The sequence below is a fragment of the Peromyscus leucopus genome, chromosome 12, assembly GCF_004664715.2.
Source record: "Peromyscus leucopus breed LL Stock chromosome 12, UCI_PerLeu_2.1, whole genome shotgun sequence".
Taxonomy (NCBI): domain Eukaryota; kingdom Metazoa; phylum Chordata; class Mammalia; order Rodentia; family Cricetidae; genus Peromyscus; species Peromyscus leucopus.
This window is the reverse complement of record NC_051073.1, coordinates 62,404,254-62,422,090: the sequence shown is the minus strand read 5'-3', so window position 1 is coordinate 62,422,090 and position 17,837 is coordinate 62,404,254. Positions and strand designations below refer to the sequence as shown.

At 43.4% G+C, this 17,837-nt stretch overlaps 1 protein-coding gene across 3 annotated transcripts in view; it reads left to right on the top strand.

Annotated features, from left to right (window-relative positions):
- Window positions 1-17,837, top strand: part of Znf148 (zinc finger protein 148) — a 125,285-nt gene that overhangs the window by 14,774 nt on the left and 92,674 nt on the right. The window contains exon 1 of one of the 3 annotated variants that reach the window (XM_037209788.1): window positions 3,364-4,058. The exons of the other annotated variants lie outside the window; for them this stretch is intronic. The gene's annotated coding sequence lies outside the window, so the exon portion shown is untranslated. Of the gene's footprint in view, window positions 1-3,363; window positions 4,059-17,837 lie in introns of those variants that run through there. 3 annotated transcript variants of the gene reach the window in all.

The following is a 17,837-nucleotide window of genomic DNA, read 5'->3' as shown; positions in this document are numbered from 1 at the left end:
CTGAGGAGCTGCTGAGTGGGTATTGTAGAACAGTGACATTCTGAGCAGGGCAGTACTGAAGGGGTTGATAGTGAAACTGAATGCCAGGAAAAAGCAGCTGTAAAGCAAGGTATGGTGATGCATGCTTGTAATTCCAGCACTCAGTAAACGGAGGCAGGAAGACTTCGAAGCCAGCCCAAGCTACATAGCGAGGCTCCGTCTCAAAAAGATGACATGTCTAACTAGACTCTGTATGGTGGTGGCTAACAAGTCTCAGAGGCTATGAAGCACGCCGAGTTGGCGGGTTGTTTTTCAGTGTGTGTGTGTGTGTGTATATATAGCTGAAGTGAGGAAGGTGCTGAGGCAAGTGTTTGAGCATATCATTGATCACTGAGAACAGTGGTTAATTTAAACGAAGTCATTGGGGAGGACAGGAACGTATTTCAGAGGTTGGTGGATGTGCAGAAGGGATGGGAGAAGTGCAGAGTGGGACTACCCAGCAAGTGATAGAGTAGCAACAGGAGAAGCGGAAAGAGATCGCACCAGAGGAGTAGGAGAAAGGGACTCACTCTAGACAGTAGAGAAGCAGTTAGGGAGGAAAGAGCAAGTGTGGGAGAAGAGGAAGTGGTCACAGCAGTCTGCTCAGGGGGTGACAAAAATCCCAGTTTGTTTTTGAGGTATGGGATTGAGAGAAATAGATAGACTTGTTAGTAGTCAGCAGTTCTTTACTTTCTGTACAAAATAACATTTGTAGAATCATCGCCCTTTATATGTAATACACAGATAAATTTAGCTGAGAGAGATGTGCATTAGAAAGAGAGCATAAAATGAAGTAGACATATATGAAAGATGAGACGTAAGGCTTGTATTTGTTGACTATAGAGTATGAACAAGTACCCCTCCCCTTTTTTTTCTTCTTTGAGAGATTGCCAATAGTAGTCCAGGCTGGGCTTGAACTTGCTATCTGACTGAGGATGATCTTGAATTTCTGATTCTCCTACCTCTCCCTTCCAAGTGCTAGAGTATAGGTTTGTGTACCATATCTGGTTTTATGTGCTACTTGGGTCAAATCCAGAGTTTGGTACATGCTAGTGATGCCCTCTAGCAACTGAGCCACATCCCCTGCCAGCATACCAGCATTGCCATAAGTTGATAGGAGCAGGTCAGATAGACTGGAAATGAATAGGAGGGAAGGAAGAGCAGCTTGCAGAGCAAACGTGGAGAAGACAGGCTGCCTAGGAAACACCCTGTATATAGTATATGAAGGACAGACTCGAAGGAACAGGTAGACAGAATTTGTAAAAGCCCCCTTCGTGTGTCAAGTCTTTTAGCTCACTGTCAGTCTTCCGCGTGTTTTCTTTGCTTTCCCTAGGCTGGCCCGAAACTGCCACCCTTCTGTCTCCGACTCCTCCCCCCCCCCCCGCCCCCAGGGGCTGAGACTGTGCTTTCATACCTCACTTATGTCATACACTTTCTTAGTTTTAGGAGGTAGCTTTTCCTCCCATTAATTACCGATGTATAGACGCCTCCTCCACACAATTCTAAATATGTTTTCTTGGGTTATTTCTAGTTTTCTTTAGTGACAATTTCGTACATGTATATTCTAGTCTTACTTATCTATTGAACATCTCTAAAGGCATTGACTTGCTAATCTCCAAGACAAAATACAGTTTAAATGGAAACTTGGCCACCTAAAAAGAACTTCCATGTGCTCGCCATCCCTGATGGTGTTTAAGACCCAGGCCTGGCCTTTGCTTTGCCTGCATCTCTGCTCCCAAACGTAGCCTGTCCAGCTCTGTAATGGCACTCACCGATTTTTGTCAGTTTTACTGTCTGTCACTTTTCCTTTGTACTATCCAGGTTTTGATTCTATAAAAAGTGCCTTTAGTGTATGTGTGCTGCACGAACAGGTTAGCAGGGTAACTTTGTGGAACCACTTCTCCCCTTTGTTGTGGGTCCGGGGGATGAGGGGTTTCAATGACTTCTTAGAGAATGTTTGTAAACATTTTAAGGATGGATGGTAAGTTGTTGAAGGCTGGATCGGAGCTAAAGTGGTTGGAGATACAGCTCAGTGGTGGAGTGCTTGTCTAGAGTTCTGTCTGCCCTAGGTTCAGTTCTCTCCCTAGTGCTGGCAAAGGAAAAAACATGGAGGTGGGGCAGACCTAGGAAATCGGTTGTTTAAAGTGACTCCTTTCTGCAATAGTTTCACAGAATATGAATTATTAGCTTTGAGAGAATGAGAGAACAGACCAGAGAAATGAGTGACTGAGGAGGCAGTTTTATGAGTTATTTGGTAGGAGCTGGTACAAATTATAAGTTAAATTTGGTGAGATTTTGACTAGCAAAGTGGGAGTGTCCTGGAAGAGACTTAGGAAACTTGTTAGGTAGATTCAAGAGTGAGTGGAAAGATGGGCTAGAGAGAAATTCCTTAAGGAAAAATACAGTTTCTGTGTAAAGCCAGAGGGAGGGAAGACTGAGTAAAGTCAGGGATAGAGAAGTAGTCAGAGGAGGGTTTCCTCCTGAAGGCCGTGTTCCTCCATGTGCCTAGTAACTGGACGGCAGTCGGCTGCCGTTTGTGGGGACGCAGGCTTTTACCAAGACTCCAGAAGCCTCACTTTGCACTTTAGACACCCGGGAATAGGAGTCCTCAAGGCCCCTAGGGTTTTGGAGCTCTAGACGGCCCGGGGAGCCTGGCCGCAGGGAGCGGAGGCACGGGGCGGAGGCGGAGGCGAGCCGCGGGCCCGCGGGACCTACGCGCTTGCGGCCAAGGCCCCTTGGCGCGGTCAAGGGAGCCAAGTGAGCCGGGAGGAGGAGCCTTTGTGTGGAGCGCGTGCGCCCCGAGGCCTCTCGGCGCTGCTTCCGGATCGGATCGGCGGCGCTGGGCCGCTCTGCCAGGGTACCTCGGTGCAGTGTCTGTGCTGGGGTGGTGCTGCCGGGCAAGGGCTGCTGCTGCTGCTACTGCTACTCCTGCTGGCTGCACCGTGTTTACAGCTTTATGGTTTGTGAGAAGAAGGTCAGGCTGGAACTTGGTCTACTAGACAACTTTGTTTAAAACTGTGTGTGCCGCAGTCCTTATGTTGGCCGTGCTAGTAAAACCTGCATGGTTAGTGGTGAGGACGCTCTAGAGGCCTTTCCAGGATTAGGCAGTGGGGCAAACTTTTGCTCTCCAAACTGCGAAGTACTTTTTACAGTCACAGGACGGCTGCTTGTGTAGCAGACCAAAGTTAGGAAATGCAAACTGAAAGCCTTCCCCTCCTGCTTGCATTTGCCTTTTTTTATATCTAATAATTATGACTTGTTCAGTTTCTCATATATAACTTTAAGACTTACTAGATTTGTGGAGAGCAATGATAAAAGTACCACGTTTTTGAAATTTCAAATGTGTTGAATGTTACCATAAATAAGTTAAACAGAATTTTAGAGCTAATATATCTAAAAATATGTTTGCAATTGTTTTTTAGGTGTCCAAGGCAGTCCTGGGTTTTTCTGCCGTTTCTGGATAGTATTATCAGCATGGTCTGAGTGTAGAACTTCAATCTGAGGGAGTACTTTGTTGAGATTACCAGTGTGTTTTGCAGCTGGGAATAGACTCTGGGTCTCTTATTCCCAGTCTGGTGACCTATCCAAGAATAGACTAATGAAACTGGCAATTTATCTGTTTGGAGTGAAATGTGGCCGAGTTGGTTTTGTAGTAAGCATTGAAAAGCTAAGGAAATGAATGTGGCAATGTTTTAATTTATTGTTGAAATGTGTAACCTTAAGTGTAATTTATTTGCATGGGGTTTCTTTGGCCTTTAAAAACATAAAGGCTTTGAGAATATTCCTCAGTGTGATTCCTTTTATGGGATTTGTGCTGCATTGCATTTGATTAAATGGATCGATATAGATGCTTGTGGCATTTAACTGGGTGGCTGTGTTTTTCATGTGGATATTCTCAGTGGTTACAAGTAATTCGAATGCTTAGCTTTTTCAGAACGCCAGGGAGAAGAGGACTTGTTTACCAGTCTTTTCAGTTGAAAACCTGGTCTGGCCATAGCACAGGCCTGTGAGGCTTGAGGCAGGAAGATTACTACTTCCAGGTGAGTTTGGGCTACATAGCCAGACTGTCTCGCAATAAAAATGAAAATAAAGCTTTTGGCCAGGCACTTGGGAGGCAGAGGCAGGCAGATCTCTGTGAGTTCGAGGCCAGCCTGGTCTACAGAGCCAGTTCCTGGACAACTCCAAAGCTACAGAGAAACCCTGTCTCGAAAAACCAAACAAAAACAAAAAGCCTTTGAACCTCTTTATTGAGGATGCTTAACAAGGTACAGATAGAAATATTTATGACTGTCTCTCACAGCTTTTAAGAATAATTAAAAGATTTTTGTTAAATTTTAATGTGCATGGATGTTCTGCTTGATTGCATGTATGTGCATCACATGTGTGCAGTGTCCCCAGAGGCCAGAGACAAGGGTGTCAGAGCCTGTGGAACTGGAGTGACACCAATTGTGAGCTGCCATGTGGGTGCTGGGAATTAAACCTGGACCCATTGATAGAGGGGTAACTGCTTTTGACTGTGAAACTCAGGTCTCTCCCACAGTTTGTATGCTGTTATTCTCATTTCCACATTGGCCATATACTAGTATTTGGTTAATGGTCTTTTTTAGTTTTTCGAGACAGGGTTTCTCTGTGTAGCCCTGGCTGTCCTAGAACTCACTCTGTAGAGCAGGCTGGCCTCAAACTCAGAGATCTGCCTGCCTCTGCCTCTCCAGTGCTGGAACTAAAAGTGTGCGCCACTATGCTTGGGTGATGTTTTTAATTGAACCTCATACAGAACTAGTAGTTGTAATTAGGCATTTTTGTTTTGTTAAAAAGTGCTCCTAGCCTTTCTTCTCTTTCCACCCGTGTCTCCAAAGAGAAAGGAGCCACCACCTTTCCCGTCTTCAAAAGGCCTTGGAACATTCACGTTTCATCTCAAACCAGAAATGATTTTGGCAATATCAGCAGGGTTTTTTGTTTTTTGTTTTTTTCTCCTCGCTGGGAGATTCTTCTAGTTTTGGTGAATAGATGTTAAATATGCTACAATGCACATGACAACCTCTATAAGAAGTAAGTGGTTGAGGAATTATGAGCTAATATTGAGAGTAACCTTCCATCCAAATGTATGTCTGTGAAAGGTACTTATAGTGTGACTACTTGTCATTACCATATGCATGGCTGATCCTTCCCCAAAGGCGTCCTCATGATCACAGGTAGAGGGTATTAGAACACAAGGTTTCTCTGTGTAGCCCTGGCTGTCCTAGGACTCACTCTGTAGAGCAGGCTGACTTCCAACTCAGAGATCCGCCTGCCTCTGCCTCTCCAGTGCTGGGATTAAAAGCGTGCGCCACCACCGCCTGGCTGGAGCTGAAAATGTAATAATGTCCTTTGGTTTGTAGATGATGAAATATTGGGACTTACCCAGGGTCCCATAGAGAACTCAGAACTTGCCTTTTGTTATTTTATATATAATTTAGTTTTAATTAACTTATTTTATTGAAATTAATTTTTTTTCCCTGAGACATGTTTCTCTGTGTAGTTTTGGTGCCTGTCCTGGATCTCCCTCTGTAGACCAGGCTGGCCTCCATCTCAGAGAGATCCCTGCCTCCCGAGTGCTGGGATTAAGGGTGCATATTAATGGCACCACCATTGCCCAGCCCTGAAATTACTTTTAATCATCACTAAGGGAAAGAGGTAATTATATTACCTTGATATAATTAAAGTAATCAAATTAAAAAAATTAAGCACTTGCATGACACGAAGTATTCTTTTTCAGTATTCATTGAATTATTGTTACTTCATATGCACATACATTTGTTGAATTTTTCAGCAAATTATAATCATTGTGCAGTTTTTAATATTTCCTTTTAATATTTTGTGTGTGTACATGCATTTGCACATGGTGCCTTTCTTGAATGTTCTCCCTTATTTATTTATTTATTTATTTATTTATTTATTTATTTATTTAAGTTTTTTGAGACAGGGTTTCTCTGTGTAGTTTTGGTGCCTGTCCTGGATCTCACTCTGTAGACCAGGCTGGCCTTGAACTCCCAGAGATCTGCTGTTGCCGCCGCCACCGCCACCGCCACCCGGCCTCCCTTATTTTTTGAGACAAGGTCTTTCATTGAATTTGGCTACGCTGGCTGGCAGTGACCTCTAGGATCTGCCTTCTCAGCACTGGGTTACAAATGTGCACTATTGCCCCTGGGTGCTGGGGACCCAGACTCAGGTCTCCATGTTTACATAGCACGTGTGTTATTCCCAGAGCTATCTTCGAGTCTCCTCCTTAATAGCTACTTTTAAAAAATGTTCGAAAAGTTAAAAAGACTATACACAATTTTAAAACAAGATCATTTAATGTTAATTTTAACTTAGGCAAAAATTTCTCCCTCTCTCTGTGCCCTCTTTTCCCCTCTCTCCTTGCCTTCCTCCCTCCCTCCTTCTCTCCCTTCCTTTTTCTCTTCCTTCCTTTGGTTGGCTCTCACTTAAAGCAGGTCTTAGCTTCTAGGCCCAGGCAAGCCTGGCTGCCTCCCTCCGCCCTTCTGAGCAGCTGGGGTTACAGGTACATGCTGACATGCTGCCTTTAGTAGACAAAACTCCTAACATGCGCCTAGAGCTATTAAAACATCTTTGAGCATATCTGTTGTTTCCTGTTTTATGAGGATCACTGTAATAACAACTGGTGTGTTACTGTAAATCTTCTCTAGCAGGGTCTCTTTGGTTAATTTTAGAAAAAAAATTTTGGAATCTTCAGGAACGTAGTTGTGTAGAACATCAATTGGATATTAGGTTAACTATCTTCACATTATGTAATCAGTGTCCTGTTAGGGGAGGAATTGTCAGGGTTCTCGTCACGTTCAACACGACACCTCCCACTGTCACAAAGGAAGAGAAGGACAAGATACAGGGCATCAATTGAACTTAGCCTGCTACAGGCATTCTGTGTTACTTTATTTAAAATCAAATCATTACTGTGTAAGTGTACATGGTGTGTGGGTGCTGTGGTGTGGGTGAGGGCAGGCGACAGTTCGGTGGAGCCAGTTCTCACCTGCTTTCTAGGGATTGAGCTAAGGTTGTCAAGATTTACAGTAAGAGCCTTTACCCACTGAGCCAGCCCCAAAATCATCGTACAGAAACACACTTATTTTACAGAGTTGAAATGCATGTTAGAAAAAGAAAAAAAAATGAGAAACTGTTCAGTTAATACTTTGGCTTGAAGATGGAATGACTTTCTTACATTTTTATTAGTGTTTTATTATAGACACATTTAAGTAGAGGAAAGCAAAGTCTAGGAACTCTACAGTTAGTAATTGTTGGCCATTCTTGTTTCATTTAGACTTTCTACCTTTCCTGTTTTCTACCCTCTTGTTAGTCCTTTAAAGATTTCATCTGTTTGCTTGTGTGTGTATGCGTCTTGTGAATGATGTGCACACGAATATATGGGTGCCTGTGCTTGTACGTGAGCAGAGGCTGGAGGAGCATGTCAGATCCCTTGGCGCTGGGCTTCATAGGTATTTGAGGCTTGTTTCATAGGTGCTGGGATCTGAACTCCAGTCTTAATGACTGTGCTGCAAACACTTAACTGCTGATCCATCTGCCTGTCCTCTCAGCATTTAGTTTATTTGCTTGTTGTGTGTGTGCTTGAGTGCACACCCATGTGCCCTGGTTTACCTGTTGAGGTCAAAGGACAGCTTATACGAGTACCATGTGGGGCCCAAGGATCAAACTCGGGTCCGTTTAAAACAAAAAAAGTCAGTAAAAACTTGCTTTTACGTGCCAAGTACCTTCACTCGCCGAGCCTGCTGGTCCCACGGCTCCTGTTACTTTTAGAATAACTTTATTTTGAAAAATTACAGGAAGTGGCAAAATTAGTATAGAAGGCTGTGTAACTGGGTGTGGTAGTCCACACCTGTATCCCAGCACTCAGGAGGCAGAAGTACACATATCTCTGTGAGTTAGAGAGCAACCTGGTCTACATAGCAATTTCATGCCAGACCCTGTGGGGGGCGGGGAGAGAAGAAAAATGCTAGAGATCTGCTTTGGCAGGGGAGTTCAGCTACCAAAGAGGATGTGTGGAGTCCGTGGTGGTGGTGTGGGGAAGGAGGAGGAGATGGATCTGAGGGTGAATCAGGATGGCTGCCAGCAGCATTTAATTGAAACGAGACTACACTTTATATACTGTATAGCTGCTCATAGGATTAAATGGAAGACAAGGGTCATCTGAGCTGGGAGTGTGGCTTGAGATCGGGGTGGAAGAAACTAGCTTTGACCTTGACAGTAGGCACCACTCATCTGTTAATGAAAGGCCCTAAGTTCCTCTTGCTAGAGATAAGAATGACTGCTTCAGCAAGCAGGAACTTTCCTCAAGCCCCCAAAGGAATGGAGACTCTTATCCAAATGCCTGACCTTAGGAAAGGGACTTCTGGGGAACAGGCACTATATTACAGTTGCCTCGCTACAGGCCTTACTACACGGACCCGTTCCCTTATATGCTCCCAAAAGGGAAGGGCCTGACGTCTTACTCTTTTCTCGTTATACCATACCATTCGGATTTCTCTGTGTTTATGAACTGAACTCTTGCCCTTAATGGCCTCAGCTCTGGATCGTAGGCCTTTCATCCTTGGGATCAGGTGTGTCCAGTAAACCTCTACCGTTCCTGTTCTTGGTGTAATTAGGAGGACACTATGGAATTCATTCCTGGGTCCACAGTGGTGGGGATTTTTTTCCAAAAGAATTATTTTGTTTAGAGAGCCAGCCATTCTACATATTTTCACCCTTTACCAAAACCCACACAAAATTTCCCAAAGGGAAAGGCATTAACAGTGAGAATTAAAAATTCATTAAAGATAAAAGTAAAAAAGTACTGGAGAAGTTTGTCAAGCAGCAATGGTTGCCATTTGGTTCATGCCAGAAAAAAATAAATAAATAAAAAAGAATGCTGTGCTTTCTTCATCCAGACATCTTATAATAAGTCACCAAACCCAGAAAATTGACATGCTACTTTATGGTTAATAAGACTACTAAATTCAGTTTCTACAATTCTGAGACCTACACTAATAGTGAATATATAATTTTGTGCCATTTTTCTTCTCATGTAGAAATTTATGTAGCTGGGCTGGAGAGATGGCTCAGTGGTTAAGAGCACTGACTGCTCTTTCAAAGGTCCTGAGTTCAATTTCCAGCAACCACATGGTGGCTCACAACCATCTGTAATGAGATCTGGCGCCCTCTTCTGGTATGCAGGCATACATGCTGTATACATAATAAATAAATAAATCTTTAAAAAATTTTTATGTAGCTACTACAATGAAGATACAAACTTGAGTTATCACAAAGGCCACCCCTCTTGCCACACCCTGTGACAGTCCCTTCACAATGTTGCTCTCTGACTCCTGGCAGCCTGTTCCCTAGCTCTATGGTTTTGCCATTTCCAGAATGGTATGTAGTGGTAAGTTCTGATACTTTGTTTGACCTTTCACCATATGAACTGGTTGTGTGCGGTGTATGTGCATGTGTGGACGTGTGGAGGCCAGAGGAGGACTCTTGCTACTCTTTGTCCTGTTTCGGTGAGACAGGGTCTCTTGGTGAACCCGGAGCTCGGCTGGCGGCCCGCAGTCCTTTGTCCACCCGCTCCCAGTGCTGGGATTGCAGGCCCACCTGACTTTCTTTCATGTGAGTTCTGGAGACTTGAACTCGGGTCTTTGTGCTTACGGAGCCAGTGCTCTTATCGGCTGAGCCGTCCCTCCAGCCTGAGGGATGTTCAGAGTTTTCTGTTGTAAACCTAGGGCTGGCGAACATTTGTACAGGAAATGTGAAGATTTTGTGTAAATAAAAGTTTTCCTTTTTTTCTTAAATATCAAAAGGTAAGATCGTCGATCGTCGAGTTGTGTGCTGTGTGCGTGTGTGTTAGTGCTTCTGTGATGGCTGATGGTTCTGAGATCGCCGAGTTGTGTGGTGTGTGTGTGTGTGTGTGTGTGTGTGTGTGTGTGTGTGTGTGTTAGTGCTTCTGTGATGGCTGATGGTTTTGGACATCTTTCCATGTTTTTCTTCTGCTCACACTTTTTTTTGGTGAAATGCTTTGATATCTTTTGTTCAGTCAGAATAATTTGCTTGCTTACTGTTGAGTTTTGAGAGTTCTCTCCCTCACCCCCTTTCCTTTTCCTCTCCCCCAAGACAGGGTTTCTCTGTGTAGCCTTGGCTGTCCTGGAACCCTCCTGTAGACCAGGCTGGCCTTAAACTCAGAGATCCGCCTGCCTCTGTCCACTGAGTGCTGGGATTAAAGGTGTGTGCCACCACTGCCTAGCTGTTTTGAACATTTTAATGGAATCATAGAGTGGATGGTTTTCTGTGTCCTGTAGAGTACACTCTTACATGATGTAGGACGTATCAATAGTTCATTACTTTTTAATGGATTAGTAATAGCCTGTATGAACATACTACATTTTGTCTATTAACTGATCAGCATTTGGGTTGTTTAGACTTTTTAGGTTTTATGAATAATTCTGTTTTGAATCTATGTGTCTATATATTTTTTTTTTTTTCTTTTTTCTTTTGGTTTTTCGAGACAGGGTTTCTCTGTGTAGCTTTGCGCCTTTCCTGGAACTCACTTGGTAGCCCAGGCTGGCCTCGAACTCAAAGAGATCCGCTTGGCTCTGTCTCCCAAGTGCTGGGATTAAAGGCGTGAGCCACCACCGCCCAGCCAAAAATGTGTAGCTCAGGCTGGCCTCGAACTCGTGATCCTCCTGCCTCCGCCTCCTTCAGCAAATCCTACCGGCGTGCGCCGCCGCCGCCGCCGCCGCCGCCGCCGCCACCACCACCGGCCTATATTTTTAAAGAGTATTTTTCTCTTTGTGTATGCTGTATGTATGTTGACATTTACATGTTAGTGAGCATATATGCATATTGATATCTGGAATCTTCCTAATCATTCTTCCACCTTAATATTTGAGGCAAGTTCTCTTAGTCAAACCCAGAGCTCATAGCTAGCTTGCTCTGGGACTATTTCTAGTCTCCGGTTTTTGAGGCTGAAATTACATGTGTGCTGCTGTGCCCATTTACCACTCATTTGTTTATTTGTGTGGTTCTGGGGATCTGTACTCTGTAAGCACTTTGACCACAGAGCTGTGTTCCCCAGGTCACCTCCTGACCCATTCCCCCCTTTTGTTTGTTTTTGGTTTTTTTGAGACAGGGTTTCCCTGAGTAGCTTTGGTGCCTGTCCTGGAACTCACTCTGTAGACCAGGCTGTCCTGGAACTCACAGAGATCCGCCTGCCTCTGCCTCCTGAGTGCTGGGATTAAAGGCACCACGGCCCGGCCTGTTGGTTTGTTTTTTTGAGACAGATTCTCACTATGTAGCCCTGACTGGTTTGGCGATGTAGTCCACGCTGGACTTGAACTCATAGAGATCCACCTCCTTCTGGGATTAAAGTGTGCACCACCATGCTCTGCTGAAAAGATCCTTTTTCAAAAAAAATTAAATGAAGGCTAGACAGGTTCTCTACAACTGAGCTACACTTTCAGTCCCTGTCTTTGGTGTAAGCTTTTGCCTTCAGCTTTCTTGTCTCTGCCTAGCAGCAGAGCTACCGAGTATTGCACCATCTCAGTATTTAGTCAGTTAAGCCTTTTCCAAAGTGGCTTTACTATTTTACATTTCCATCAGCAGGTATGAACTCTTCAATTTTCCCACATCTTGCCAATATCACCTGAGTGCCCCCTCCTCCAAAGTAGCTCTTGCTTCTAATTTAGGATATTTTTACCCCAACTTCCCTAGTGCTGGGGTGAAAGGGATGTATCACTATGCCAGGCTGGTAACAGCCTTTTTGATTACAGCATTCTTTGTGGGCGTGAAGTATTATTTAATGATGTGGTGTTGTGAAATGTGTGTTTGGGCTTTATCCATTTCGTGGCATGTAACTTCTAAAATGCTTGGAATTGCTAATGAGTTTTATTGAGTGTAGCTATGCTTGTAACCCCCTAGCTAACTTTAGGATGGAGACTGGTCACAGGAAAGAACTAGGTATGATTTGTGTGTTCCAAGGAGGTGAGGAACAAAGGTTGAAAAGATTATCATTGGACAGTAGTATAATAATTTATGCTTACTCAGGGAGACCTCCTTTTGAACCCCAAAGAATTGAGTTGGGGAGCTTCTGGATAGCTCAACTTGTGGAGCATGTTGTGCTTGAGAGGGCGTGGAAGCAAGGCCATGCTTCCCATGGTTCTTGTGCATGTGTGTCTCATCTGGTGTTTAGCGGTATCTTTGGCCAATAATTGTGTTTTCCTGAGTTCCTTGAGAAGCTCAAGCAAATTAATTGGATCAAACAACATGGGGTTCATGGGAACCCTGATTTATAGCAGGCTTATCATAAATAAACATTAAGTCCACCAACCTGAGGGTGTATCATTGACACTTTAAGATAAACAGCTTATCCCCAGATTGGGTTGATTTAAGGTCCGTGTAACACCATGACTGAAAACAGCTTGGGAGGGAAGGACTTATTTCATCTTCCAACTCTCAGGTCACACCCTATCAATGAGGGAACGGGGCAGGAACTCAAGGCAGGACTGTGGAGGCAGGAACTGAAGCAGAGGCCACGGAGCAAGGACTGCTGTTCCCTGGCTTGCTCCTCATGCTCAGCCTGCTTTCTTACACAATCTTGGACCAGCTGCCAAGGAGCGAAACCTCCCACATCAGTCATTAATCAAGACAATACCCTATAGACTTGCCTATATACAGGCCAGTCTTAGGGAGGCATTTTCTCAATTAAGATTCCCTTTTCCCGGTTATGTTTAGGTTTGTGTCAAGTTGACAAGAACCAGCCAGCACAGATGCCCAGCTAGTATCTGCTGTGGAATTTGGAGAAATCCCTCCCATACTTCTTGGTGACAGAAAGTCAGAATCTTTGTATATTCTGGATATTGTGACATGGTTTGTACATACTTCTCTGTGTAAGGGTTGTCTTCACTTTCTTGATGATGTTTTTGAAGTTCAACATAAGATTTTTGGTTTTAAAAATACACAGTATGAGATCAATGCTCTCCAGATTTTGTTTAGAGCATAAAGTTAACTAGAGGCAGTGCTGTAAAGTGGAGCCCAGAAGCTTTTCCCTTTTGAATCACTGCAATTCTAGACCATGCAGTCCAACTCTTCCCTTTTACGCCCTCCGCCCTGGCAGCCTGTATGCTCTCTGCCTCACTCCTGTGGTTGCTTTAGATTCCTCATGGTGGAGTCATACACGAGCTGACCTTCTGGGGCTGGCTTATTTTATGTATCATTTTGCTCTCAAGGCTTGTCCATGTTGAATATCCATTTTTAAGCGCTGAATATTTCATCGTATGTTTATGCAACACTATTTATATTTTAACATGACATTATTTATCTTATGTGTGTGTACACGTGTGCATGCCTGTGCATGGAGGTCAGAAAAACTTGTAGGAATGGCACTCAAGCTGTCAGGCTTGGAGGCTGTGCCTTTCCCTGCTGTCCATTTGAGAACTGGCCCATATCATACATATTTTCCTTATTCCTTATCTGTTGGCCTTCATTTGGTTTGTTTCCACATTTTAGTTATTGTGAACAATGTTTAAGTTCCTCCTTGGGAATGATTTCAGTTCTTTTGGATAAATAACCTCAGGCAGGTTTACTGGAGTAGGATTTTGTCTTTGAGGAGCCTCTGTAAACTTTCCATAGTGCTTTATCATTTTGTATTCCCGTTAGCAGTGCACAAGGTTTTCAAGTTTTTCATATTCTCTCAACATTTATTTTACGTTTTTGATCATGGCCATCCTAATAGGTATGAGGTAATGGTTGCGTGTGATTTTTTTTTTTTTAAAGTTAAGTTTTCCTAGTGATTATGGTTGTCAAGTGTCTTTTCATGGTTTTATTTTAAAAGGATTTGTTTTTATTTTCTGTGTATGTGTGTGCATATACCTATGAGGGCCAGAAGAGAGAGTTGGATTCCTGGAGCTGGAGTTACCGCCGACTGTTGTGAGCTGCCCAGTGTGGGTGTGGGGAGCCATAGCAAGCGCTGCTAACTGCTGAGCCATCTCACCACCCAAGATAAAGAGTTTCTTTGTGTAGTTTGGCTGTCCTGGAGCTAGCTCTGTAGACCAGAGATCTCCCTGCCTCTGCCTCCCGACTTGTGGGATTAAACCCTGATGTTTGGATGCATTTGTTTGTAAACCAGGTTTTGATTTGTGGGAGTGTTGTGGGAGTTTCTTCTGTAGGGTGGATGTTCGTTCCCTCATCAGATGCAGCTTGCGCATCTCTTGCTGCATCCCATAGGGCACCCTTCACCTGATGGTTTTCTTTACTCAGGAGAATCCTTTCAATTGGATGTAGTTTCACGTGTAGGGTTTGCTTTTGTTGCACTCTTGGGGGATCATGTCCAAGAAACCGTTGATGTGTTCTGAGTCTTTCCCTCTTCCCCCAGGAGATTGATGGCTTCAGGTCTTGTGTGTAAGGCTCTAAGAGGTGAGGTAGTGGCAGGCTTGCTGGAGTTGAAGCTAGAGCCTTGCTGTGAGAAGCACGAGCTAGGTCCCCACGCTGCAGGCCTTTGTGTGTTTGTTGCATTTGAATCTGTAGATGAGCTGGTAAAGTATTCACCTAACAGTACTAAAGGTTTCTGATCTGTAAATACCAGATACCTGTATTGATCGTTCTTAATTCCTTTCAGTCATGTTCTGTAATTTTCAGTTAAAGTATCTGTTTTGTTAACTTTGTAAGTAGGGGCTTTGTATACTTTTGGTGGTACGTTAGTAGTTTCACTCTGTAATTCAGGCTGGCCTGTAACTTATTAATACAGCCTGGCCTTGAACTTTTGAGTCCTCCTGCCTCAGCTCCCTAGTACTCGGATTCCAAGCATGTGCCTGATTTATAAATGTCATTCTTTTGCTCCCCCTCCCCCACCCCGCTTTGGTGGTTCCATGGTGTTGCACAGGTCTGTACCACTGAGCTCCATTCTTAGCCAATACAAGCATATAGCAGGGTTGTTTGTTGTTGAGATAGGGTCTTGGGTATCCCAAGCTGTCCTGGAGCTCACTAGGTGGCCAAGAATGATCTCAAACTTGATTCTCCCCTGAGAATCAAGTGAAAGGATTACAGGCATGCACCACTATGCCCAATGTGGAGCGAGAGCAAACCCAGGGCTTTGTTCATACAAGGAAGGAAGGACTCTGCCGCCTGAGCTGCCTCCCCAGCCTGATCCTTGTGGTTTTGTTGCATCACGCAACGTTGTTGAGTTCATTAGTCCTAATTTTGTAGTGGGTTCTCTAGGCATGTCTGTTCTCTAGAGCATGCCACCTACAGCCGTTCACTCCCTTTGCAGGGTTGATGCCTTTGACTTGATTTTCTTAACATTCTGTGACATCACTTTCTAGAAGTAGCAAGAGCAGACGTGCTTATTTCTGATCTTAGAGAGAAGCGTTTACTATTTTAGCATTAATTATGTGGCTTTCTGATAGACAGTGTTTATTTGATTGCAGCAATTTGATCAGTCTGTTCTCTTTCTAGTTTGTGTGTGTGCATGTGTGCACGTGCACTCACACACAAAGGTGCTGCATTTTACTAAAAGTATTTCCATGTTTCTTGAGATGATTTGTTCAAAGTAATGATTTGACTTTTAGTTCGTTGTTTTGATGTGACATATGTTTTAGTTTTCTTCTGCTGTGATAAAACACCATGACCAAAAGCAACTTGGGAGGAAAGGGTTTATTTTATCTTGTAACTCTCAGGTCACTCCATCACTGAGGGAAAGTCAGGGTAGGAAGTCTAGGCAGGAACCTACTGAAGCGGAAGCCTTGGAGGAATGCTGCTTATTGTCTTGCTCCTTATGACTTGCTCGATGTGCTTTATCAAACAACTCAGGACCACTTGCCCAGGTGGCACCTTCTCCTGTGGACTGGGCCCTGCACATGAGTCATTAATTAAGAAAATGTCCTATAGACTTTTGCCTGCAGGCGTTTAGATAGAGGCATTTTCTCAATTGAGAGTCTTCTTCCCAAATATGTCTAGATTTGTGTCATGTTGACAAGAAATAACCAGAACAGCATATTACTTTGACTTTCAGAGTTAAATCAACCTGGCATTTCTAAAATGACTTCTATTTGGCCATGGTTCATAATCCTTTTATGTGCTGGTGGTTTTGGTCTGCTAATATTTTTTTGGTGAGGATTTTTTCATCCATACTCATTAAGTGATATGACTTGTCCTTTCATGTGGTATGTTTGTCTTGTTTTGGTTTCAATAGCACTGAATTTTTCATTTATTTATTTATTTTTGAGACAGGGTCTTTCAATGTAGTTCTGGCTGGTCTCGAACTCAATGAACATTCCTCTCCCTGTTTTGGGAAAAATATGTGAACATTTGGTTTCAATTCTTCATTAACTATTAGGTAGAAATAACTAATGAATCCATCTTAGCCTAGAAATTTTTTAGTGGGGAGAAACTTTTCTTTAATGGTTATATAACTATATATTATTACTTTCTTCTTTGTTTTTCAAGACAGTATTACTTTCTTCTTGATTGAGTTTTGGTAGCAGTTCTCAGTACTTGAAGAGCATAAAAATGTTTGCAGCATTCCCTTATCTTCTTAATGCAGGATCTGTATTGATAAAGTCATTTTATTCTTGATGTTGCTGTGAGCCTCCTGCTTTGTTAGTTTGTTAGAGGTGTATGTGGGGGGTGCTAAACAGGGTTAGAGGTAGCCCAGGCTAACCTCAAACTCCTTTTGGGCCTTAAATGGCCTTTGGGTCTTGAATTTGCTATGTAGCTGAGGATGACAAACTTTTGATCCTCCTGCCTCCATCTCTGAAGTGCTGGGATTACAGGTGTGTGCTCTCACATCTGGTTTATGTGATGCTGAGGATAGAACATTGGGCTTTGTACATGTTGGCAAGCACTCTTCTCCTGATTTGTGTCCTTAGCCAGGTTTATAAAGTTTATGTAAATGTTCTCTCTTTCCTGTCTCATTGATTTCTGCTCTGCTTGTTTAAAGTTCACTTTGCATTTTTACAGTTTGCGTGAGTGTGAATGCACATGTGCATATATATTCCTGTGCATGTGTGTGCAGTACCAGAAGTCACTGTTGGGTGTCATCTTCATTTGTTCTCCATCTTATTTTGAAATCTTTGATACATTTGTTTTTCCAAGATTTATTTTGTTATTTTAAATTGTGTGCATGCATGTGTGTCTTTGTGAGGGTATATACACATGAGTGCAGATGCCTAGGAAGGTCTAGACACTTAGACCCCTAAGATGGGTGCTAGGAGCTAAATTTGGGTGCTCTGCAAGAGCAATATGTGCTCGTAACTTCTCAGTCATCTCTACAACTTGCTATTTATTTACTTATGCATTTATTTGCACGCGCGCGTGCGCACACACACACACACACACACACACACACACACACACACACACGTAAGTACACCGCTCATGTTCCACACTGCACATGGATAGATAGGTTAAGGACAACTTTCAAGAGTCAGTTCTCTGCTTCCATCATACGGGGCCCAGGGATTGAACTCAGCTGCTCAGGCTTGGTGGCAAGCATCTTTACCAGCCTAGCCATCTCACTGGCCCACCACCTCATTTATTCATTTATTTGTTTATTTCCTTTTTTAAAGAATTTTATCAATTTATGTGCATGGATGTTTTGCCTGTGTCTGTGCACCACTTGCTTCAGGAAGCCAGAGGAGGGTCTTTGACTTCTCTGGAACTGGAGTTTAGACACTTGTGAGCTGCTGTGTGGGTGCTGAGAATTGAGCTGCGGTCTTCTGGAAGAGTAGTCTGTGCTCTTAATGTCTAGGCCATGTCTCTGGCCATAAGGTGTATTTATTTACTTAATT